Genomic DNA, 20,633 nt, shown 5'->3' on the forward strand with positions numbered 1-20,633 from the left:
TCTGTAGTAAGCTACACTAGCAGTGTAGCTCCCACCCCTGGTATTAAAGGAATAATATTGCAGGGCAATACACTTAGGTTATTATTCAAAAGAAATTCATCTCAGTGACATTAAGATCCTCCTTGACAATGAGATCTAAATCTCAATGGGATTTACCTGACGTAATCCTGATTTAATAAACCCTCAGGTTATATAGACATACATACCGGTAGATGTCTTTTTTAAATATAAATGCTGTAAATTCGAGTGGACTTTTTACTGGAATGCATGGCATGACAATTATTCCTTGTTGAATCGACAGTTTCATAAGAAGATGCAGAGAGCAGTAGACTCAGAGTCCCAGTAAAAGTCAGTGAAAGCTGCTCCTGCATGCAGGCTTCACCCCCTGCGGTCGTATTTATGTTTATGCACCGTGTCCCCAGTCCCAACAACCATGATGGCCCCAGCACTGATGCTTTCCACACAGACCCTGAATGTTAATGAAAGTAAAAGGCTGAAAAAAAGAGAAACCATCAGGAAATAAACTTTGTCTCTCTGAGTAGGTCAAGCATTACAAAATGAGGAGAGTTTCAGAGACTCAAAAGTTGGATGGAGGTTAAAAAAAACTATTTTGACTGGTAACATTTTCCTCTGAGCTGCTGATTAATTCAATGTCTGCTTGTATTTAGATACACCACCTTCGCCTTAACCATCTCCTGTAGTATGCACGCTGCAAGGTTACCACATCATATGGCGCTGTACCTCAAGAGCTTGTGGGGCTGCGTTTGCATGCATATATAATGAATAAACAAAGGCAGGCGAGGAGGAAGTGATAACATAGACGTATCATGGAGATAATTATAAAGGGTTTTGGCAACAGCCACTTCATTCAGCCGCATTAGAATATGTGTAGCAGCAGTTCACAACTCCATAGCTCATCTCACTGCCAAGGATTTTAACTACAATCTATTTAATTTTACTTCTTCACCTTGCCAGTTCCAAAGCAACAAAAATGAATAGCAGCTTTTGAGATTGCACACCAGTAACTTCAGAACCAACTGCGATGAGGGTTTTAATTTGCCAGAGTGACCTTCAGATTTACTGGTCCGCTGAGTATTGATGAAACCATAAGGCTTCTAGAAAACTATCATAAAATTCTGTTTACTGCTTATTGGCAAAGGGTTTCTACTAATTCTTTTCTTTATTTATACACTTTCTCTACACCTCCAGTTTAAACAAATCATCCACTTTAAACAACAATATTGGTCATTTGTCCCTCCCTTTCGATACAGCCCACAAATGGTAGCAGCCTGACCTTCTTCACCTTGGTAACGATAATGTGACCAGTAGCACCGTCTTAGTTTGATATGGGTTTCAAGCCGGAAACAAGCAATAATCCTGTGTTTTATCAGTCCATTCACCCATCCACCTGAACCCCTCCTAACATGTTCTTTGTCACTCATTCGACTACTTCCTCCTTTGATCCCATTATAATTACTTCCGGCGGCTGGAGTTCGCCTAACAATAAAACATAACTACGTGTCATAATGAGCTTCACAGTTCATGATCTTTTAAGCGCTGTGGGTGGTGTGTTTTCAATTTGGGGAGTCAAACCACCCACAAAAATGATGTTTTTGCACGGCAGACACAGGGTTCAGTGCTTCATCATTTTACACACTGTTTACCCCCCCATGTGTCCTCCCATCTCAGGCAAAAATGTTGAAATGCCACAGCAAGGCAGGGACTACACTTCCAAACACCCAAAACAGCACTTCATAATTTATTCCTCCACATCCTTTTAAATCTCCCCCAAGGAATTTGTGTTTGTGTGTGTGTCTCTCTGTGTGTGTGTGTGCGCTCACTCTTGCATATACTGTATATGCAGAACCTTTTAACACTTGAGCAATCCCGGTGACCACTAACATCAGAGAAGGATAACTCGGACCCACCCAGCAGATCACTGTACGTATGACTGCACTAAGAGTGCTTCCCCAGCCATGCGAAATGAATGCCAACTTAATTAATTAGCATTATTAACTTTTTACGAGAAATGAAACCTTAGGTAAAGCCTGAGTCTGCATACAGGAGAGTGAGATAAAAGCGATGCAGTTAAGTTTATAATGCCACCCCTGCTTTGTGATGATAGTGATACTAGTGGCACCAGCGACTTCTTATAGCTCCTCTCACACGGCAGCATCTCAGTGGACCATAATCACCACATTTGTTGTGTGCCGAGCCTCTGAGAAACTGTTAACGACCCTGTAAACAAGCGAGCCCCACCTGCCTAGCTAGCACATCGCTAAATGTCACAGAGAGAAGAAAAGCAGGAGAGAAGCAGTGTTGTTCACTGCATTAGGCAGCGTATTGTTTCTTTCATTCTGGTATGATGGGACACTAGCTGAAGGGGCCACATCAATTCAAATCCATAAGTTACTGGAGGTCAAGGTTTAGGGGTCATTCATGTGCATACACACATACAGTATGTATTGAGTGAAACAATTTATTTCTGCCCCCAAGGCACCAGGAATCTAACCAATAAAGAGAAAGCAATAAAAGAATTCAGTCAACACCAATACATTTAACTATGGGTGGGGGGGTCAAAAGGCACAACCTTTGACATTTTATTAGCATTATATCAGAGGGATGACAGTGAAAATATGAATCTTATAACAATATAACCATCACTGTATTGGACAGGCTTTTCAGCAACTACAACACCACCACACTTTCTCCACTCTGTGATTTCTTATGATATGATATGATAAAAGAGATATTACTCAAAAGAGAGAATTACAAAAGCATGAACCTGGAGACAGAAGGTTGCAATACTGCTCCGTCTGTCTCTAAAGATCTTTCTCAACAGTTTAACAAAAGTGACTGATTTCATATTGACACCTATGAGCTACAACATTAAAACAGGTGACTGGTTTTAATGTTGTGACTGATTGGTGGCCTGTTTTAAGAGTGCACTCTAAACCATTAGTAACTTGATTTAAAACTTAATTTGTAGTTTAAATTATTTCCAACAGTCGCAACATTAAAAACCAGTCACCTGTTTTAATGTTCTGGCTGATCGGTGTACTGTGACTGTAAGCAGTGACCAATGGGTATCGCATGAAACTCTTGCTCACTGAGGCCCAGATACCAGCTGTTCTTACGTAAAGCCTGAGGCAGAGTGATGTTTGGTGGCTCAAGTGAAAAAGGTGGTTTTATTTCAGTTCTCCTTTTTTTCTGATCTGTGTGTCTCAGATGTTTGTATATCTGTAAATGTAGTCATTATGGACACTTATTGCAATTGAAAACAGTACTTTTCAAGTCATTTTGCTCTGGGCAGCTTAGGGAGGATACAATCAGTCATAAGTTCTGATGAAAATGGAAAAATGCTATATTTAAACTATTTGCAATCATTTCAACAGACTACAACAATGGCTGCCAAAAATGAAATGTAATTAGACTTTCCTCAGCCATACAGATTACTGGCATATTTTAAAGACAAAAGAAAGAACCATTCAAAATCACGATTAAAATTCTGCATTCATTTTAATTATAGAAGTCGGAAGACTTGTACAGAAGCAACAGTGAGTTAAAAAATACAATTAGCCATGTGTGAAACAGCATTTACAATGTTTCTATCAGAATGACAGCATTATCTGCTGAGGCAGAGAATGGGGGAACGTTTGCCTTCTGAAGAAGCTGTGAAGTTTCCACAAGGCTTCACCCAAACGAATGAAATGTTTTATTAATTGATTTGCTCGATTTGCCTCTCGTCCTTTTTCCACATTAGCATCAATTACTTTTTTGTGTCTGTGAGGCATTCTGGAGAAATTGTCTTTTCTAGCGATGTGTTGCATATCAAGTACATCGACATGAAATGTGCACAGACGTAGCGACAAACTCTTTCTCTCACACACATACTGTATGCACGCAAACACACACACGCCTCATCATCCAATCAATGGAGCTTAAATTGTTTGTCCTGTTCCCGGTCGTCGTGACACCAAAACAACAGGATTTTCACCTAGTTCACAGCCAACTGTGGCTGTTTTTGTTTTGATTTGGGATTTGCTCAGTGAGAGTCGGAGACAGCAGCCTGAGCAGTAGCACTGGAGGCAGATGATGTTCTTGGGGGTCATTAATTAACTCATCCAGAGCCTTTATTAGCTCCTTAATGGATCTGGTTAGAGCATATCAGGGCTTTGATTACCTCCCGTTGGCTATGCAGAGAGGTTGACTATGTGTGTGTGCGTGACTGCGTGTGTGTTTATTAGAAACTGCAGGAGCTTGTGCTGATGTGTTGAAAGTGTGTCCCATGCATACATCATGTGTATGTGTGTGTGAGTGTTGGAGGATGCGTGGGCATGTGTCCATGCACATAAACAGATCTCTCTCAGAGGACTTCAGACCAGCAAAGGAAGCAGAAGGGATGAGTGAAAAAACAGGATGAACTTCTTTAAGGACTTGACTTGCCTCGCCTACAAATTTGACCTTGCCGTGACCTCTTTTTGTACATTAAAGCATCCTGCAGTATAGTGTGTGTTTGTCTGTACCTCCCATGAGACGACTGCAAAGATAGAGCAGAGTTCAAGTCGATGAAATGGAGCAGATTGTGCGTTGACGATCCATTGCATTTTACTCACCTGACCGCAGCGGCAGAGTAAAGCCTGACTTCATGCATGTCTCTAGTATAGTGCGGCTAATATTGATTGACATTTGCAATGTGGGGCAACCATCTCGCTGCAGTATGGCTGTGTGTGTATGTGTGTGTTTGTAAAGTAAGCCTCCAGGCCTTTTGAGTTGCCTGTGGTGAATGTTCTTAATTGAGAGACAAAGGAGTTTTGTGCCTCCTGTGCTCTTCCTCTTTCTCTCTCTCTTTCTCTCTCACACACACATACACACTTACACACTTACACACACAGGACTCAGCAGTGTTTCTTCGATATCAAACACATGTCGCCCTCTCCCTGGGTTTCCTCACCGTCTTGCTTTCAGTTCCTCGCCGAGGCTCCACACTTTCACCCCCAAGGCTTTTCATACCCCCGTGCAAACCGAAAGCTCCCACAGAGGGTGCCGGATTGATCGTCGGTCCTTGAATCCGCAGGAGAGATGTGAAGGGACCAGATGATTTATTAAGAGGGGCACGGTGTAGGGAAGAGGGGGATTGGCTGACTCGAGTGCACGTGAACGCAGATTTTGCATGCAGTGTCACATCGGAATAAATGCACCCACACACACAGGCACCAAAGAGCTAATCTCACAGTTGGGAGGTAGTAGTAGTGGTACACTGGTTGAATGGCTGTGTAAGAGAAGTCAATGAGGTCTGTTTGATGGATGTACATGTGAGAGGGGGCAAGTCTGTGCATGCTTAGGGACTCGGAGCAGATATGTAGAGGAGGGATTTCCATATTCATTTGAATCACAGACAGTAAGTTAATATATGAGAAGTGACACACATAGAATGGGTTGCAGTTTGTTAGTGAAAGCGCAGGTGGCACATTATTTGGGGGAATGCGTATAGGCTGCAGTTTGTATTAGAGGAACATGTAAGAAATGCAGGGATGCAAAACATGTTTTGATTTGTGAATTTTTAATTTAAACTGTTTATAGCCCCATAAATCCACAAAGGGCCGTTAACACCTGTGACAAATGACTGGTTCAAAGACACACACACACGCACCTCCACTGACTCTCTGGGTCTTCTCTTCATTACCTCACTTGTGGTATTTACAGCTAGTCAGGTACATACTTCTTCAACAATCTAGTAATTGGCACCACAGCCCAAGTGCCTGATAAGACTGCATGAACGTGGATGATCCTCTCGCTTTTTTTGTTTTTTTCCCCTTCTTCTTTTTTTCATTTTTTATTTTTATTTTTTAAGACACTGGAACACACTCGGTAAATGGGGTCACTCTGCCGCTCATGCGAATGAAGTGCACGGCTCTCGGTTGCTCAGAAGCAGATGCTTTTTAATTTATGTTCATAAAAATTACAAGAAAGAGCAGCCACACAGAGCTGCAAATACAATTAACCAAGGCTGAAATGGAAAAATATAACAGGAAAACATGCAGTTAAGAGCCTTTGGGTAAAATATTTTCAAGTAAATGCAAGTAGATATTAAACATGATTAATAATTACTGAAATATTAATTATTTTAGTCATTTTGTTTGAAGCCAAAATGCAAAGTATTTGGTCTTTCAGGTTATCAAATGAGAGTTTGTTGCTTAGTAGATTGAATACAGTATATTAAAGGATTACTCGATTAATTTGGAAAATAATTGGCAGATTAATTTATAATAAAAGTATTTTTTTATCATCTTAGCTCATCCTCATCACTCGTGTGCTTGTTCAGATGCTTTCAACTGCGCCACAATGACACGACAATTACAGTAAGCAAAAAACTTGATTTGGTGATGAAGGTCATGTCATTCAGCTCCAGCAAAAGTGAAGTAGTTGATGTAAACAAAGACAAAAAAACAGCAACAAAAAACCCCAACCAAAACTGCAAGCAGTTCACAAGCAGAAACATACACCATACCAAAAAAAGACTTGAGCAAACCTAAGACTTCTATACAATGCTCTTTTTATTTGTTTTTTAATGTTTCGTTGTGCACATGCATGTGTTGTGTGTGTGTCTGTCTGTCTGTCTGTCTGTCAGTCAGTCAGTCAGTCAGTCAATAAGCTTTGCTTTAAAAACCTCAATCGAACAAGCCTGCCTGATGTAAAGCAAAAATGAGTTCCACAGTGTTGGTGCCCGGTAGGAAAAGGCCCACTCACCAACCTTAAGTGAATGAAATATTCACACTTTTTTTGTTGCATTTTAAAGCTTTAGTTTTGTAGTTTCATATCAAGCTTTTGGAAAAACTGGACAGATCATATATTTATACTTCATTCATCACATCTTTTTCATTCATCTCTCCTTTTATTTTATATTTTGTTTCTCTTTCAAAATTCCTGATGGTCTCATCTTTTCATAACACTGTTTTGTTTCAATATGGGTTTGTAACATCAAAGAATTTGATTGCTTTTGCAAAACATTGCAAACATAATGAACACAGCTTCCTCATCAACTCATAGTGCCCCTGTCAACTACTGACGTGTGTTTCACAGTTGACTGTGACAAATTGTGCGATCCACTGTCCTCTGAATAACATGCTCAAGGAGCATTAGGCTAAGTGTGCATTATGTGTCATTTTTCAGGGGTGTGTCACACTTGTTTACTCATAGTGCTCACAACTGCAAGCATGGCTATTCTGATATCTGTCAGTGACCTCACTCTGTTCTCACGCCTGTACTACAAGGTGGGATTCAAGGTTTTCAAAGTAAATTCAGATTTAACTTGGGGGTTTTAGTACAAAAGTTAGTTGAGTGAACAATATCTTTTTTTTTTTTTTCATGGACCACACAAGCTACTCCAACTAGGTAAAGTGTCAGCCATGTGCAAATGCCACGGTTAAAACCGCTCCATTACATCTAGAAACCATCTCTGACCTCAGCTCCACAAAAAGAAGCTCAGCTGAGCGTGCCGGTAAACATGAAAGCTGTCGTCTGGAGCTGCGTTAAAATAATTGCACAAAAGACATGAAACCCAAATGAGTGATTTTTTTTCCCAGTCAAATCCTCTGCAGAGTTAATTATGTCTATTCAAAAGTCTTTCTTTGGTGACCTTTCCTTGCAGGGCGAATGACACCCAGCTCTGCTCTCTGTACAAAGTTTATCTTCTTATCAAGAGAGCATTTCCATTTAATTCCACTTCTTTCCCACTCTCACCTTTGATACAGCAGTTCAGTATGCAAATGATCATCTTCATATTGTTAGTGAGGTAAATTAGCATTTGCTTTTTTGCCATATTATCTCACGTTGAGTTTACATAAACGTTCATTGTCGGTGTAGCAGCGGCTCTTTGAATTATGCATAAGGCCCTTCCCTCGGCTGAGTCCTGGAACTTGAGATCAGCATATTTTAGATATTTTCTCTGCACATTTGGCATTAATATGTATCCCTCATCTGAAACTGTGATAGTAGCACCTTTTGGGTGTGCAGAGCCTGCACTCCCCCTTAACACAGCTTTAAAAAATTGTGCAAAATACATGAGATAAACTTCCATGTATTTGTCAAAACAAATTCTTTAACACCATGCATCTCTGTAGTTTGACAGGAGGGAGATGGCACACCGCTGAGCTGTGTTGTGTTGAGTAACCTACTGTTAGAAATGTACGCTGTAATGCATAATTTTTTGCTCTTTTAGGCAAGATTTATTTCCTTATCTTTCTGCATAGTTGTGCATAATAACATTGGTCCGGGGTAAAGGCTCACTAAATGCAAAATGAGAAACCACTCATAATTGGAAAGTATGAGTGCCTTTTTAAACATGACAGAAATATATAGCAATTGATAATGTAGGAAACAGCAGAGAATTGTACATAATCATTTGCATGGATGTACCAAAGCATTTGCAACTCGTTCAAAGAAATGAGAAACTGATGTGCACAAGTGACAGTAAACTACAAAAGTAGTGTTGAGAATTTCACATCTGAGCTGAGAAATGTACCAAAGCATCTGAGAAAAACTGTAACATCCATCTTTTCTTAGCAGCAGGCACATTTGCACACCTAGACTGCCCCCTGGGTAATTCTGCTAACCATGCCCACATAAAAACACACCAATCAGAAAAAGCTATTCAAATAAAGTGCAGCTTCATAAAACATCTTCATTAGTATTAAAGCAATTTACTGTGTGGGTACATTGAAAGGAACTGACCATTTGTTATAACTCTGAGAGGGAGAAGATGGACATAATGATGACATTGAGGAAAACAGTGGCCAGACTGAAAGGAATGAAAAATGGATTTGGATGGATAAAACAGTGGAACATGATTGTAAAATGACTGGGATCTGAATAAATGAGTGGCCAGTGATGGTTAAAAATCGATCATAATTGTCATTGCAGGGCTTTAAATGGGAACATTTTATAGGAAATCTGTGTGATATGAGTACCCACATTTTTAAGACATTTGAGCATCGTTGTCATTGTTCCTGCACAGTCAGCTGGATTCTTGACCTGAATTAGAGTATAACTGACCAGGCTAAATAGAGAAGCGTGAAGGAAGTGGCACTCCTCTACTTTGGACATAAATGCACATCGACTGCTTGACATCAAAAAAATGAGTGTCAGTGGTGTGATCATACTCATGTGCAACTCGGAGGCCCAAGAGGGAAATATTTCATCGGTACCACGGATGCTACAGAATTTGAAATCAAAGCTAAAATTCACTGGAACATGCTCCTGCCTTATCTTAGCTGTCTTTATCACTTACAGGCAAATGTCGACTGTAAATGGTAACCCACCCCCTGAAAATGAGCTCAAACTCTGCAGCTTGGCTGAGCTAGCTTTGCCCCCTAGCATCCACCAAACATAGAAATTTCCCAGAGAGACATGCTGTGTGCCGGGTTGCCAGTCTTTTTATCAGGTTCCCAGAGTCTGGCAGTGTACACAGGCAGGTCTAGGTGAGGTAAATTAATTCTACAAGTAGAAGCAGCGAATACCAAATAAACCCCAACTAAAGTGCCCTATTGAATATGAGTCATAAGCTTTGATAGCTGAGGTCTAACACATTATAACACATTACTTAGTGACAAAAGCTATAGGAGTGTTGAGATTAAAAACAAACAACACAGTAGTTTCCACCACATATGCTCTGTATATGAGCTGGGAATAAATATGTGGTATTGTTATTGAATGAATCAAACCTTGGCTGTATGCAGTTTGTAGAAATGCACTGCAGCACTAACCCTTCTCATCAGTTTAAAACCTTTCAAACACATTGCCTCTGAGAAAACATTAGCTGAGTGTGGCCAGTATAGCAATGAAAGCAGGGGCCAGGGGTCTCAAACTCACCTGGGACCAAGCTGGGGTGGAGGCACGCATGCTTTACCTTAATATAAAAAGGAGGCCTATTTACTAGCATTACTTAAAACACTAGTACTAAAAAAAACTTCAGAGGTAAAATGTTCAAAGTCAAAGGACATTGTGCAAAATAATGGAGACTGTGTCTGTGTACATTTGACGAACATTGATGCAAGTATAAATAGCCTGTGGAGTTGGATTCAGCTACTTTATATAAAGTCAGTACATATTTCAGTGTATGCAATGGTTGGGGATTGATCCTCTTCATTGGTGAGTCATAGCAAATGTGGTTGTGAGATGATAAATAAATGGGAGAAAGTTTGGCTTCTCAAATATGTACTGAAATACTTTGGACTTCTCAAGTTTGTTTTTCCATTTGAATTATTAACTATCATGATTATCAACTGAAAAACAAATTATTTTAACTCTTTAGGGCTCGATCAACTCCCCTGACAATAAGCAGGGATAGAAGGAGCAAGAAGTGGCATATCTGCCTTCCACTCAAGCCCCAGTCTAATTTACAGAAGGTGACTGAGAGAAAGCTACTCGGCAACCTCTGCCTCTACAAATGCATCAGTTTGTTTTTATTAAACGTTAATCCATACATCTTATCCGCTGCAGCTTTAGCTTTATGACACAGATTGGGCACGATGCAGTGAGATCAAAATCCATAACCTCAGTCACCTGACAACATGCTGCCTATTGAGTTAATCGTGTTGCACTTATTGTTTGAGTCCCTTGAGCAAATATGAGTCCCTAACTGGGATTGACTGGAAAGCATCCTAAATACAAATCTAATTTGAACTGATCGTGTGCAATAGGACAGATGTAGTCACAATCATCCACCAATGTTACAACTTCCACTGCGTGCTGCTTTTTTTGACTTTGCATGAAACACGTAGAACAGTGTGTTCTGCTTGGAGCTATTATGTAACATTTCTAGTTTCAAATTAGGCAATGGATGTTCTGCTATCACTTACACAGATGGACAGATGGAGTTTCACGCTGCTGTGCTTGTGTTTCACTCATAAACTTACAGTAGGAGCTGTGTTCACTCATTACACAACACTTCAAACTATGTTATTCCTGCATTTTTTTTTTTAAATTGTGGTTTATCTTTCAAAACATATTAAAGGAGCAGAGCTGTGTCGTTCTTGATCTTTAATACATTAGAGAGAAGAAACCATTGCACTCTGAAATTCTGACGGAGAAACAAGTGAATTGACATTAGAGTATGCAAGTTGCTATATTCTTCCCTCCCAAGCTGTCAATTAGTTGTTTCATTTCATGGTTTTATTTCATCTCTACAAGTTGTTTTGAAGCCAATTATTATTTATTTTCCATCATATTGATTACATTACAGACATTCACACATTTACATTTGGCTGCTGAGTTGCTCTGGTCAAGCACGTAGCAGGTTAAACACCTCGCTAAAGGGCACCTCAGCTGTAGTACATGAGTGAGAGAAACCTTAAAACCTCCTTGATTTAATTCCTCACCAAGATCTTCACATGTATTTCCTGGATTGGAATTAATGACCTACAGTTCACAAGGCCGCTTCTCTCACATTTAGACGACCACGGCCCAGCCATCCTAATTGCGATGGGTGAACAGTCAGATGTACTCGCATAATGAGCTCCAGTGCCAGTCCACAGATCATCTGTGATGAAAAAGTTGGAATTGTAAACTATTTATGGGACAAGTCTCAATATTTTGTACCAGCTGGTACTGGAATAGAGACAACGCAGAGGGAACTGTCCCTTATCAGGAAAGAGCTCAGCAGGCATTCTGTCTCATTCACAGTTTGACAAACATTTGGCTTAACCCCCAGTCAATATGCAATTACCCATGGCCAAGTGCTTACAATAGTCCAAAGCTACACAGAACTGAATCTGATAGTGATTCATTATTCATGTGAGCCATGCAATATTTATATCCTGATAAGAGTAAATAATTCAAGTTAGGATGATCAATTATGTATAGATTATGTATAGATTTGGCTTAACTGAATGTATTGTTTCTATAGCCTTTGTCCACATGCAGCCCAAAGGAAGATGCAATAAGTAAGAAAGAACGGATTTTGTCTGTGTCAAGGTTTTAACCGTTAATCAGCGAGCATTCAGTCAATAGCAGCTCATTTGACTCTATAGATTCAAGCAGCTTAATCCATACCCTAAACTCTCAGTGCTCTCATGGATCTTGCAGCTGTATCCGTTGTGGAAGTCCCACGGTCTGTGTGCACGCCTCATGCCACTGCAATTTAGAACTTCATTATTGCTCTATCACTGAGATTAATTGCGCAGAAAATTCTCATTTTCTTCACTTCTGCCATCAGAAGACGCGAGGTGTGATGTGCCAGACGGATGACTGAAAGACATGAGTTTTGCCTTTTCATAACAACACAATATGTTCCAGCTTGCACATGTGCAACCAGTACGAGCACGTGTCTGTGTTGTCGGCTTCTAAATCACTCCACTGCAGCAGCTGTGACTTTGGTTTTAATACACAACAGCCAATTTACCTGCATTTACAGCAATTCCAACACATATAATATTGTGTCATTTCGTCTTTCTCTCTCACGTTATCCCAATTATAAAACTAATCAACTGTTATAAAAATTCTGATGGAAATACAGTATGCATTATACGTAACACATTGCTGCTTAATTGTATTAACTTAACTTTCCAAATAATATTGCCCCAGACACTATATAAATCTTCAAAAGAGCTTATTTGTGCGTCTTTTATTTTCCAAAGAAAAACCTGCCAGAAAAAAATGTCCTGATTAAGGAATTGCAGCTCAACTGTACTTCCTTAAGGTCCAAAGCAAGTAAGTCATGCTGCCAATAGATACACATATGTGTACAATATTACAAGTCATTTTTCATCCAAACAGTGGCAGCTTCCCATCAGGCAGTTGTGTACATTGGCTTGGCTCTCAGCTTTTGCAACTTACTCTTTAAAGTCCTGTTTTGGCAACCTTCAGCTTTCAAGCAATTAGATAACCATAATGCATAATCAAACCAATCACCAAATTACAGAGACAGTGGCAACATGCAGGCACTTTAAATTACACCGAACGCCTTCTGCCTTTTATGTTGCAGGTTTGTATTTTACTTTGAAACGGAAAACACATTATCATCCTATATGTTGTCAACCAGCCATGGATTTCATTTCTGCTAATAATGTCTCTTTGCAACTCTTCAGCCTGACCTGAATATAATGAATAGATTTTGTTCCTATAGTCTGATGTGTGTATGTCAAGTGCTGTGCTTTTTAACTTGAGGATGTTTGACTCACAGCCAGAGAGCATCTACTATTCCTATGAGTCATCAGTCTCCTGCAGCCTGCGCCCTGGAAAACAAGCCCAGCCCACAGTGGCTCCTGTTCATGTTTGCATCTTCCCCTCATACTGTACTGGTAAAATTACAAGAATTCAAAGTGCCACAATGACAGCGCCATAGCACAGCTCACAGTCAGCTTGTATATTTCCCATTAGCTGTGTGAACGTTGCGGTAGCTGCAAGCTTTTAGTTCATGCTCAAGGTTATGTTTATCAGGTGCTGACACTGAGGGGAAATGGGCTGAGCTGTGCTGCATGTGTCACTCAACGATTCAGGCCGAGTCTTTACCCAGTGTGACATATTATACAAACTGCTGGTTTTACCTTCCAATGGTAATGGACAGATGTGCCTTTTAATGTTTGTAACTTATTCATATGGAGTGTTTATCATATTTATCATAGATAGCCCACTGGAGACCACATCTATTTTTTACTTGTGTGTGCTGTGAACACAATATAGTTTTTTTATTCAGTAGTTTATTTTCTCAATGAGCATCAGTTGTTGTGGTCTCTTGCTTGCTTCAATCAGTATGTTTACAGATATTTACTTTGCTGTTAATGATTTATGCCGTAGCAGTGAATATGACATGTAATTTCCTGGGTCATTTAAGTCTAGTCCAGACCAATCTTTAATTGAATTAGTGATCACTATCCCAGTAATGCAGTGCATCAAGGAAAACAACTCCCTCCTGAAGTTATGGCAAAGTGAGTGTAGTTTGTGGCTGTGGTGTGGAAGACAAAGAAACACAATGATAATCCAGTTGTATTTGGTAAATGTAATTGCTGAAGGTCCTTTAAGCTGTATCTCAAATCCCCATCCCTTCATATACAGTACTTTAACAAGTCATTTGTGTACTTGAACCCAACCAAAACATGCACTCTCCTTTATGTATAGTTACCATTACCACGGCAACAAAGTTTCAATAGATTAAAGTTTTCCAGGGACACTGTACACTGTATTTCTTAAAATGCATTCTTTGGTCTTCAGAAATGTGTCCACTGGACACAAGGCTACGTTTTTCAAATTTCCAAATTTACTTTTTCAATTTGCACCTTGTCACTGCTAGTTGTCATCAAGCATACAGTTCAACAGCAAAGAGGTAAAAAACAGAACTTGATCAGTGAGCAAAGGGATTCATTTTTATAATGAAACTGCACTAAAACCAGTTTGTAAAGTGAATGTTAATCATTCCCAGTGACTATAAGAGAAAGACATTTGGCTGTAGAGGCTTCTTTTCTGTTTGAAAGAGCTTCCAGAGCTGGATTTTTCCAGCCAGGGCGAGGATGTGCTGTCCTCGGCCAGTGTCCCTCAGGAAGAGCAGGTGAACAGGGTGAAATATTGACCAGGCCTTCTCCCATACACACACATATTTTAGTAGAACAACTTGTTGTGCCTCACATCCTGATCGGCAAAAATAAATTAAGCTAAATTAAACTTAATTGCTTTTAAGTGCAATCCAGCTCTTGAGTCATTTTTAAGATAATTGCATCAAAATATCAGATCATGCACCAAATTGGGCAGGAGGTAAAACAGTGCAGGAAGGAGGGGGTGGAGGGAAAATATAAGAAATGAGAGAGGCAGTGGAGGAGATTTTAGGGAAGGAGGGGGCAGGGGGGAAGAAAAAATATGAAACAGCAAACAGGATGACTGCCTCTGAAAAACTGGGTGAGGTGAAGATATATTTGATTCTATTTTTACAGGATAACTCTTTAGCTGTGTGATGACAAATGACTTTCTCTGTGTCACAGAAAACAAAGTGCCCCACTGGGAGCCCTGTGCTATTTCATGATTTCTCTGACCCTGGCAGTGACAAAGTGAAAGTAAAGAGAGAGAGAGACTTCTAAACTGGCCACAGACAGACTCGCAGCATGAAAAATAAATAAAGTCGGCTCATGGGGTGTCACGGCGTATGTTTACATGCATGTGGCAGGTACAAGTGTGCTTGTGTGAGGGAGTGAGCGGAGCAGGCCCTGATAATTGATTAAAACAGCATGGAAAGATTATACAAGTGTGTCTGTGTCAATACCCAACTGCATAACTACTGAACAGAATGTGTAATCAATGCCATTTGCTCCAGGAAGGAAGGACAGGTATTAATCCCATGAGCTGTGCCTTGCATTTGACATTGTTGACTCTAAATACTAACCTCAATTTTTCAAAAGGGCCGGGAAATCAATTTGTTCTTGAGATGCTCCGACCTCTTCGCCCACCTTTTGATTCTTTCAAAATTCCTATCGATTAGTCCAACTTACAAGGCCCTGGCCACATTTGCTGTAGCCTTTTCTTTGGATTATTGGATTTGGATCGGCTCGCTTTGTTTTCCTTTACTTAAAGGTACATTAATCAGTATTTATTGATATCAACAGCGAATTAAATGACTCACCACTAATGTAAAATGTGTTGCTGGTGACGTTATCTGGGATTGGTTTTGGTCCAAACTGGCAGAAAGCTGGAGCTGGGGGGGGGGGGTGTTTGATGAAGGGAGGCAGATATATTTCTTAATAATGAGAGCCCAATCGTTTTTGTAACCTTTAGCCTATTTAACCACAATGATCACCTGGGATTTAAGACTCTACAAAATGGGGACTTGAAACTACACAAACACAACAGGTACATGCATAACATGTCCAACATCATGTCCCTCTGTCTGTCACAAAAACTTTCTGTTTATATATATCTGTTGACTGCTCAGACTGATATTCCCCAGATTTTGTTCTGTCCCAAATTATTGACTCGGTTGGAAGAATGTCATATAAAAGAAGTGAAGTTGTTCATTTTTATTGGTTCAAACAAGGAGAATGTTATTGTAAAATAGAGTGGAGATCCCAGAGCCCCTTGTTGCATCAGTTTTTATTCCATCTTTTGTCACTCCCCAAAGCTTTTTTTGGAAGTGCAATATAATCACTGTAGAAACTCTTTCATGATTGCTGGATCCAGATAATGACTCAGAGAAATGTGCAGCTGGGACTGTCCAGCTTCTGCTATTCCTCAAGTCTTTGACGTGCGCCTCAACAGTCTCCTTCGGGTGCAGACCTCATTTAAATATTGAGGATTAACCCAACAAAAACACATTTGATCCAAATCCATTTTTTTTTTTTTGAATGTATGAACCTCTGGTGAGGTTTGATGTTGCACTTAGGCACAGCACAGCCAGGCCTGATAACATTGATTTCTCTATGATTGTCTGCAGAACCACTCTGACAAATGTTGGTTTCCATCCAACTAAAAGAAATAAATCAGACCTCAGGCTCCTCTTCTGAGGGTTTCATGTGAAAATATTAGCAGTGTTAATGCTCTGCTAGTCAAACAAATGGGAAGTTTTACTGTGCATATCAAACATTATATTATCAGAAATTAAGATCTGTCTAAGGCAGCAACCTCTGCACACATCTATAAATTACCAGGGTGGAGACTTATCAGAGCCATTAGAGCAAAGAAATATCAGGGAGATGGATTACAGGTTAAGACTGTGGCATTAGTGAATAATCCTGTCACTTGAAATAATTTGAATATTGTGTTAATGATGCTATGAAATCTCTATTTTTCAGGTTGACAAAAGTAAAAGTAAAACAAGATGGACAAGTGAGGGGAAACAAATGTGACTGGAGTGAACAACATTGAAGTAGGCTATAGAATGTGAACATGGTCTGAGATTTTTGAGATAGGAGTAACTCAACAATTTCTCTCAAAATGCAAAATCCACCATTTGGAAAAATCAATACCTCAGAAGATGAATTTAGCGTTGGCATGAAAGCAAAACACATTATGGCTTGCTGTTAAAATTATGAGTTGCTGAGTCACTACTGAATAATTTTCCCGTTGCTCAAGAGATATCTATCTTTTTGGATCACAGAGCAGAGTTTTGAAATGAAAGCTTTTAACTGAATGGGACAGAGGCAAAGGAATGTTGATTTAAAATGTTGATGTTGTTACTGTACAACACAACATCCCAACAAGCAAGTGTAGACACTTTCCCAACAATTTGATGTATATATTTGTCTGATTTCACAAATTGGTCCTTGATTGCTTCCCGATGTCTCAATGCATGATTGTCTCATTGAATGTGATTAATTCAGATTTAGAGGTGAAATGACTTTGGTTTGTTTTGGGAGGTCTTTAATCTGTGGCACTTGGTTGGGGTTAAATGAATTAATGCGAAAATTGCCTTCTATGATTAGTTCTCCAAGAAGCCCTTCACCTAGCCAACAGGCAGGAAATAGGGCTGCATCTGGGGGGAAATTAACAGGGATGTACAATGAACATGGCATCTCAAACTGAGACTAAATTATGAGCTCAGTGGAGGCAGAAGTGCTGGAGAGACAGAAATATTCAAGTAAGCATGCAGTGACAAACACAGCTTTCATCTTCTGTCTAGAATCACATACCCATTGTCTTTGACCTTAGTTAAATCAAGTCTTTTCTCTGTTCATGAAGTCATTTTCTCACATGAACTCGAGACAATGTCCAGATGTCCAGATCCCAGGTGGCCCATTTACACATGTAGTGCACAATAGGGGATTATCTGTGTGAGATGAGTTCTCACCAACTGGAAATACTCCATTTGGTTCAGATGAGGTTGAGCGTACAGGGGGTAGGATATGATGCGATGTGGAAATTGCAGTGTTTGTGTTTACAGTGTTTGTCTAAGATGGCAGATGAGGCTAGCAGCTCATATTTATGTTCTTCCACTTCCTCACCAGTTCCATGATAGAAAAGTCTTTGACTCGCCCACTCACTCGCTGTGAATCCTCCAGATAATGACCTGCTCTATTAATACATGGGCTCAATTGGACATTACTATGCCTGCTCCCTGGTATAAAATGTGTGCAGAGTCTGTTCCAACTGATTTGGACAGTTACATTCTTGCATACAGCTCCTTTGGGCACTGTCTAACTAGTTTCAGGTTTGCAGTGCATGTGTGAAATGATTATGTGAAGACATCAGAAAATAAAGTAAGGATTCCTCTTTGCATCCAGTTAATATTTTAACTTTTAATAAATTACTTAGAATAGAAACTGACATGGGGAGTTTGATCAAGATGCTTTAAGGTAAATAAAAATGTTGCAGGGACATATCATTATTATCTCAACCTTATGATCTGCCAATGATGTAACTGCTCTCCTCATGTGTTTTTATCACTGTGACATTTACTATAATCCCACACAATTTGAATCTCTTGACTGGTGATTTTTTTCTGTGCCAAAATACAACCTCTAATCTTCTTTCACACATCTGGTGATCAGCATCATGACTGATGTAACCAGGGATGATCAGGTGCTTTCTGTCTTTCAACATACCACAGACACTTTGATCAGGTTCCAGTTTGTTCCCAAGCAAGTGTGTGATCCATAGGTTGTCCGTCAACATCAGTGAAACTGCTGATTCCTTATGATGCCAGGAGGCTTTAGGGATTAGCTATGTTGGCTTCAGGTCTTGCCAACTATGTCCTCTTAGCCCTTTGTCTCATTGTCATTTTTGCCCTTTTTTGCACCTTCTCCCCTCCAGTTCCATTCCTCCATACAGATGGCTATTAGAAGCTGGTTGTGAGCTAGGCCTTGTAATGATAACACATCATTCTAACATCAATAAAGCACATGCAACTGCAGGGTGTCTTACAAGACATCTTATTCTGTCATCGTGAAATGGGTGTCATACCACCCACCCACTATAATTCCTTTTCATACACTACAAAGGCTTTGCCCTCTCTTGCAGGTCCCTATTGATGATAATTGTCCCTCCTGCTGTGGTATTGATGCAACACGAGACCAAGACATGTAAGTAATCATACCACTTTTTTCCCGTATAGATGAAACTATTGCTTTGTTCCAGGACTTAGACACTACAGTCATTCAGCTCATACTTCTACTATTTACAAGCATGGCAACAGTACAGGGTAGTGGGTGATGTGTGTGACACACTGAGGGGATCTGTAATGTTTTGACATTTGCGTCTTGAGCAAACAAACAGAGAGAATGTACAACGATGGAGAGAGTGGTCATCGTATTGCAACAACTCTTTAGGATGGGTCACAGTGGGAAATCATGACGACCTTCTTTTTCTTTTTTTTTGCCTCAAATTCAGTAATTTTACCATTTAGGGTTTCATCTTATGAGACTTTATGAGTGGGCAAAAAGTGCACTCACTATCTAAGCCAGAGCAAGCATCAGTGTTGACTTAATTGACACTGACTTAAGAGGTATGCCAGTGAGCTCAAGGGGCCACTTTGGAAGCCTGGATAATATAAATAGGAATATATTGTAGGGTAAAAAACTATCTCTAAGTGTGTTTGTCTTTTTCCAAATGAGAACCGGTCTCGGCAGAACAAGGTTACATGTGAGCCCACTCAAAGTATTTTCAAGGGTCCGGAATTGTAACTATTTCTAGTTTAAATGAACCTGATAATAGCTTTAATATTTGTGCCTGTTAAAAGCAGTAATGCCTCCTCAAGGACTGCAGCAGGTACATTACACTTGGAGAGAAGTCAAAGAAAAGTATAGTTCTGGTCACATCTTTTCACTGATTTTGTCCAATTTCATATAATCAAAACGTTAACATGAAAAGAAAGAATAAGATGTCAGTGAAGAAAATATCTAATAAATATATAGAGAATAGATATATAATAATTGATTAAGATCCTGCATGCCCTTGATGAGTAACAAAGGAATGTAATTGGCCTTACATATTACAAAAAAATCAGTCCTACTGCTGCTGTAATCACTGCATATTTTACCGAGTGTTTACAAGGTGCGGACATACTGCCAAACGAAAGGGAACAGGTTGCCTGTCTCATATGTTTTGCAAATGAGCCTGTACAGTACTGATGTATCTCGACTTTGGAAGTATTCCTCACAAAGTAAACATGGCCGCAAACACAATTGTCTCCCGTGGGACTCACAGCAAACGCAACAATATCAGGGGGGGCTGCAGGGGGATGCCAAGTGAGCACAGTTTGTGGTAACAGCCATTACACTTTCAAATGGGAATTGCCTTGTGTTATGTAGCAGGCTTTTTTTTACTCTCTTACATGCAGATTTCCCCCCGAAACCATTCATTGATCATGGAAATTAAGCCCAAGCATATTTATTTGCCAGCCAGACTCTACCACTCAAGTCGGCTCAACATTTGTTTTCCTGGTTGTCACCATGTCTCCGGGGAGCCGCGTGCCACCTGTTCTGTTTCCGGGCGGAAAATGATTGTGAGGAAGGGGGAATGGAGTATTTTTTTTGTTGTTGTTGTTTTGCCTCAGGATTTTCAGTGAGAGTTTGGTGGCACATTAGCCTGCAGCTCTGACTCTCACTGCACCGTGAACAAGCTAGAAACTTTACAGCAAAAAATGATCGATGAGTGGCTCTTGGCAGAAACCTCTCAGGGGTGTTTTCTGGAAAAATCTACTTTTTTAATATTAGGAAAAC

This window comes from Trachurus trachurus, assembly GCF_905171665.1.
Source record: "Trachurus trachurus genome assembly, chromosome: 2".
NCBI lineage: Eukaryota > Metazoa > Chordata > Actinopteri > Carangiformes > Carangidae > Trachurus > Trachurus trachurus.